Source organism: Nannospalax galili, unplaced genomic scaffold (assembly GCF_000622305.1).
Source record: "Nannospalax galili isolate Female #2095 unplaced genomic scaffold, S.galili_v1.0 scaffold154, whole genome shotgun sequence".
Classification (NCBI taxonomy): Eukaryota; Metazoa; Chordata; class Mammalia; order Rodentia; family Spalacidae; genus Nannospalax; species Nannospalax galili.
The window spans coordinates 735872-742799 of record NW_008335281.1 but is presented as its reverse complement, the minus strand read 5'-3'; positions in this window follow the sequence as shown (position 1 = coordinate 742799).

The following is a 6928-nucleotide window of genomic DNA, read 5'->3' as shown; positions in this document are numbered from 1 at the left end:
AAAAAAAACCTCTAATTTCTCAAATACACAGTGAGTAGGTTTATTGTTTCCCCCTGGGTCACACCCACTGGGTTAGTCACAAACAGCTATATTAAGGATGTTGTTCACATTTTTTAAACACTAGCAATTCTGATCCACCCAGTTCAGCTATTTTAAATGCAACCTGACTTTAAAGTTTTATTCTACATAAGAAAAGAAAGAAACAAAGAAACAAAGAAAGAAACAAGGAAGGAAAGGAAAAAGAAACCCCTACCACCTGAAAGATGTGTAGGATACTAAATAACACCCTGCTTTCAAGTGTGGCAAAGTGATTTTATGTACAGACTGGTGCTGAAGTCCGTTTACCACTCAGGCTGTCTCACTGTGATTTAGTGTCGTGCTTGATCCTATTAGTGTGCAACAGTGAACAGTGTACAAAAGTGTCCTCTCTTAGCTGCAAGTAACAAGTACATGTTAAAGTGATCGAATGAGTTCAAATGACCTCAGTGTTCCATGGATGAATCAATTAGCCAACTTCTTCAGTTTTGGTTTATAGTCTCTTGTGAGTAATCCTCAAACCAAAATAAGATGTGAATGAACTTTCGTTATTCTGGGTGGAGAAGACTAAAGGGTGGGTCTAGATCTCCCTCTGGAGATCTCTGTTCTCTTCTAGAGCTCAGCCCATGAGCCAGACTTTGACTGCCTCTGGAACTCAAGGCTATTTCTGAGTTTTTGTTTTTCTGTTCTGGTTTTGTTGTTTTGAGACAACACCACTCACTTACTATGTAGCATTGGCTGGCCTGTAATTTGTTATGTAGACCAGGGTGGCCTCAAACTCACAAAGATCTACTTGCCTCTGCTTCCCAAGTGCTCCGGTCAAAAGCATGCATTACCAAACCCAGCCCAGTGGTCTGTTTTTGTTTTGTTTTTGAAACAGGGTCTTGCTATGTAGCCCAGGCTGGCCTTGAACTCACAATCCTCTTGCTTCAGCCTCCTGGGTGCTGAGATTATGAATATATGCCACCATACCTAACTCATCTGTTACCTATCTTTTCAAAATGTCTAGAAAAAGTTTTTCATAGAGAAACCAGTTCTGAGAGCCACCAAGCTCTGGTTCCAACTGAGCGGTTCTTTATTCATTTAATAAGTGATTTATTTATTTTTATTTTATATGTATGAATGTTTTGCCAGGGCTCAGTCCAATGCTGAGTGTGGCTCAGTTCTTTTCACAGTCTTTAACTATTTCCTAGGTGACTAAGATTATTCTAATTTCTGTCTTGTCATGTAGGATCTCATGTAACCCAGACTGGCCTCAAACCTACTCACTACATAGCTGAGAATGAACTTAAATTCCTGATCTTGCTCCCATCTCCAAAGTGCTGGGATGACAAGCATTACCACTACCTAACTCTGTTGATAAAGCCTCTAACACAATAAAGCTGCTGTTAAAAATATTTTTTCCTTGTGGAATTCTTACACTAATTTGCATTCTTTGTGTGTCTTTTTCCAACTGACTCCAAACCTACTTTTAATGACTGTTTGGTTTGCATAGCACTGTGATCACAAGAGTATCTGGAGATCTAACCCTGTACCCAAATTAAGATGCCCTCTCTTTTATATGATGATCTTAATTTTGAAAGTTGTCTGTTTGATAGAACAGGTTGTTAATGAACCCAGGTTGGTTTCTACGACACCTTGTTTTCTTATCAGAAGGGCTCTGATAAATGGCTTGAGACATTACATGGTAAGTGGAGACTTGGAAATTTGGAGGAGAGGGTTAAAGTGTAGGGAGCAGGGATTGTGAGAAAGCCAGAGGTCAACAGCAGGTGTCCTTCCTTGATTCTTTGAGACAGGGTCTCTCATTGGGACCTGGAGCTCACCAATTAGATTGGTTGACTGGCCAGTGAGTACCTCCCAGTGCTGGGATTATAAACCAGTGCTATCAGGCCTAGCTTTTTATGTGGGTGCTGCGGAACTCAGGTCCTTATGCTGAGCTGTCTCCCCAGCCAAAGACCTGGTGAGATTTCAAATGCTTGTTCTTTCCCCATTGTCTCCAGTGGTTTGTCATCCTCTTTCTGTTTTCACATTAGGCCAATTTCATGGATATTGTCAGGTGCAATAGGCATAAGGACAGGACAGGATTAACCTACCAGAGCCAAGGAGTTACCAGTTCCCCAGTTCCCCAGTGGTATGTGGGCAGTTTCCCTTCTCCCTCCTCCTCCCCCTCCTCCCCCTCTCCACCCTCCCCCCTTCCTCCTCTCTTCCTCTTCATCTCCTCCTCCTCTTCTTCCTCCTCCTCTTCTTTTTCCTCCTCCTCCTCCTCCTCTTCCTCTTCCTCCTCCTTTTCCTCCTTCTGACAAGTTCTCATTTATCCTTTGTTGATCCTGAACTCACAATTAGCTGAGGATGATCTTAAACTTTTGATCTTCCTGTCTCCACTTCCCAAGTACTAGGGTCACAGGTATATGCTACCATTTTCAATTTATGGGGTGCTGGGGCTCAAACCCAGGGCTTCATCTATGCTACAGAAACTCAATTGAGCTGCAGCCCCACCTCCACAGGCAGTCATTTTTAGCAGTGTCTTGAACCGCTATCTAGATGTCCTGCTGAACTCTCACTTGTAAAGAGATTAAAAGCTAATTTAGAAAGGCAAGTATGCGTCTCTTCGATTAAGAGCAAATTGTGCCTAGAATACAATTATGAAATTAAATTGTTTATACATAGGATATCACTATCCCAAACATGGATCTCAGTGCAGCTTTTTATTTCAAGAAGTCTGGAGTTTGTTGCTATTTTCTTTTTTTATTACTTTGAGTGTTCGGTTGTTTGGGCTTTTGTATTTTTATTTAATTTCATTTATTATTTTTATTTTATGTGTATGAGTGTATTTACTGCACGTGTGTAAGTGTGCCAGTGTTGTGCAATGCCTATGGAGGTCAGAAGAGGGTGTCAGATCCCCTGGAACTGGAGTTTGGACTGTTAGCTGCCTTGTGGGTGCTGGATACAGAACCAGGGTTTAACTACTGAGCCATCTCTCTAGTCTCTGGTTGTTTTGTTGTGTGTGTGTGTGTTTTTAAAAGATTTATTTTTATTTTCAAATATGTGTGTATGCATGTGTCTGTGTGCACATGAATGCAAGTGTTCAAAGAGTCCAGCGGCATCTGATTACTCTGAAGCTGGAGTTACAGGTGGGCATGAGCCACCTGGGAACCAGTACTCGCTCTTAACCCCTGAACCTTCTCTCCAGACCCTTGTTTTTTGTTGTTTTGTTTTTGAGACAGGATCTTGCCTCAGGCTGACCTCAAACTCACAGTAGGAACACCACACTCAGCATTAATACCTTTAATCTAGCCCCAAAGCTTAGAAATCAAATCACTTGAGACCAGTCCTCCGTGTACCTGAAAAAAAGTATCTTTGCTGAACAATAGGGGGGGAGAAGGGGGGGGATAGAGGGGGGGGAGGGATAGGGGAGCTGTCCCTGCAGGCCGCCTTGCTGGAATTCAGAATGTTGTATGCAAAGATCACATTCTTGAGGCTGTGGTTGTGTGGAAAGGGTAAGTACAGCAGAAAAGGGAAGATTGTGAACAAAGGAAGATTTGAGTGGACAGGCAGGAGAAAGCTCCCCGCAGAGGAATCTGAACTTGAGCAGGGGCGGCAGTTCTCCTGGGATACTTAGGGATGAACTGTACAAAGCAAGAGAGGAATTTCTGTAGGGCCAGTGGCCCACCCACCTCGACGACCACGCCTGACTATCTAGTTCACTCAGCTCCTAGGGTTGGGTGTTCTGCCTGCCGAAGGGACCTGCCGTGTGCCTAACATGAGCCCCGTTCATTTAATTCAGACAAGCACATCAGTTCTCCATGAAATCGTCACACAAAAGTAGCATTGTTATTCCATCTTCACATAAATCTGGACATTTTGTTCTGGGTTTTTCTATAGTTTAGAAAACAACAGTGACCAGCCTGTTGGCTCTCTTTGTCCCCCTCCCCCCATCTATTTTCCATATCTTCCTTAGAAAACGAAGTACTGTGTTTAACTGGACACAGCCAAGGAAGACGTCCACGTTGCCCCACTTTCTCTTTAAGTTCTGAGCAGGTTCTGGTCAGTGTTGCTGGGCAGCTTCCAGGAAAACATCCTTAAGTGACTGCGAGTGCTCTTTGGAAAAGAAATTCTTCAGAGGTTCATCACTTGCCCCTAACGCTAGTTCTACTTAATGGGAATGAAAAGTAATATAAATTTTTGAATTAGTATAAGAAACAGAAGAAAGAAGTCATTGCCCCTCCCACTCACCCCCAGCTAACACTTGAGAGCGCCCCCCCATTCTAGTTGGAAGCAGGACCTTGTGCATGCCAAGCAAACACTGCCACCGAGCTGCACCCCAGCCCTTAGCCTTTTCTTTTTACCACACACCCTCTCAATTCTACTCTGAAACACTGACATGCAATTTAAGGGAACTGTCAGAGTTTCCAACCTGACTACCAGAATATCGACCTAGAAGAAATTGCATCAGACTGAAAATATTGCCCATATTACCAACATTAAGGTGTCAGGCGAAACAGAAAGCCATCTGGGTGTGTCTAAGTTTCTTTAGGACACCACAGGAGCAAGCGCTCGACAAACTACCAGCCTCTGGTCGGGGTCTTACAGCCTCCCCTTGAGTTTTCCCATTTTCTCCTTCCTGCAAATATGTATGATTAAAATGCAGAAGGGAGGCTAAGGTACAAGATAGGAGTCGTCAACTTACAGGTGGCACTGGAAGCAGGAAAAAAGAGATAGGGGGCTGCAGATGTAGCTCAGGTGACAGAGTGCTGGCCTGGCATGAGCCAAGCCCTGGGCTTGATCCCCAGCACCACATGGAAGTGATTGTGGTAGGCAAGACTATAATCCCAGCACCTGGGAGGTGGAAATGCAGAAGGAGTTCAAGGTCATTCTCTGCTACAAAGTGAGTTTGAGGCTGACATGGGGTATAGGAGACCTTGTCTGAAAAAATAAAAATAAATTCTGGAGGTAGAGGCAGGTAGATCTCAGTGAGTTCAAGGCCAGCCTGGTCTACATAGTAAGTTCCAGGCCAGATAGGGTTGCATAGTGAGGCACTGACATACAAGCACAAATTAAAAAAAAAAAAAAAATCCAATAAAAAAATGGCAGAGGCGTTGGAGAGATGGCTCAGCAATTAAAAACACTGGCTATACTTACGAAGGACCTCGATTCAGTTCCTAGCACCCACATGGCAGCTAACAACCATCTGTAACTCCAGCTCCAAAGAATCCAAAGCCCTCTTTTGGCCTCCAAGGGCACTACATGCATGTGGTGGCGAACTTATATATATGCAGGCAAAACACTCATATACATAAAATAAAAATAAATTGGGGCTGGAGAGGTGGCTCTGCGGTTAAGAGCACTGACTTCTCTTGCAGAGAACCTGGATTCGATTCCCAGCACCCACATGGCAGCTATGAGCCGTCCTTAACTCCAGTTCCAGGGGAATCCGAAGCCCTCTTCTGACCTCTGCAGCATTGCACAACATAGGTGCACTCACGTACATGCAGGCAATACACTCATATACATAAAATAAAAATAATAAAATATTTAAAAAAATATTTTAAAATAAATAAATCAAAAACATTTCAGTGCAGTTTGTATCACACAGGGACATCTGACCACAGAAATAGGACCCACCGTAGTCCCATACAGCTACGAAAGAGCTGAAAGATTCGAATCACCTAGTGATGCAGCCTCAGTGTAGCACAATGCATTGTCCTTTGTTTGTGGGAGGAAATAAACCTACTGGATGGCCCTTCATTTAGAGACATAGCATATCAACCATATACAGTGCCTAGTATTGGGCTCTGATGAACCAGTACTGACACCAGCTCTGACGCAAGCACACTGTGCCTTTACCATGTTTTTCCTCACTTAGGTGTTCTTCCTCCACCTGTCTCAATTGCATTACTGTCTCTTACTCTTTTGTTTTTTTTTTTTTTTTTTTTTTTTGAAACAGGGTCTCCCTGTAGTTCCAACTGGCCTGGAACTCCCTATGTAGAGCAGGCTGGCTTTGATGTCACAGAGATCTGCCTGCCTCTCCCTCCCAAGGGCTGGGATTAAAGTTGTGTACTACAATGCCCGGCTCATTTTCTTTTATTCTTGATTTGATCTTACTTTGTTCATTATGACCCTAGGAGCAACAGGTTGATATGTAAGTATGTGCACATATGTATCTACATTATGTGTGTATACACACACACACACACATTTACTAACAGACAGCTAGATAAATGATATAGTAGGCTATAGCATCTAGATTTGTGGGCATACTGTTACATAGCAGTTTCTTCAGAACTGAAGCATTCCATTCTGGAAAGACGCTATTAAGACAGAAGTTCTAAAAGGAGGCTTGTTAAGACTCAGGAACTGGCTGGCTGAGTGTGGTGCCTTTAGTCTCAGCACTCCAGGTGCAGGCAGATCTCTATGTGTTCCAGGCCAGTCAGGTCTGCATAGTGGGACCCTGTCTCACAACTCTGATGGGTCTGAGGAAAAACCTGAAACTGACCAGATGCATAAGGCCTCTCCCTCCCCAAGGCTATATATCAGGGAAACTACCAAGGACAGGAGACTCTCTGGCCTGTCAAACTACCTTCAAGTCATGCAGGGGCTCCAGGGTCCCAGCTTTCATGCACTGTCACCAGTGCTGGGGTGGACTTTTGTTGATGCAGCTGCCTTTGAGTCATCTGTGTTCCTTTACGCAACCCAACAAACTCATGGTTTTCTCAGTTGGACTTTGGTGGTGTCATTACTTTGGTCTGTCATTTCCCTATCTGGGGTGAGTAGACATTTGTTCACATCTCCCCAGGAATGTGTCAAATACATATAACACTCTGGTGTTTACACAATGATGAAATCGCTTAACAATGCTATTCTCAGAACACATCCCCATTCTTCTGATGACAGA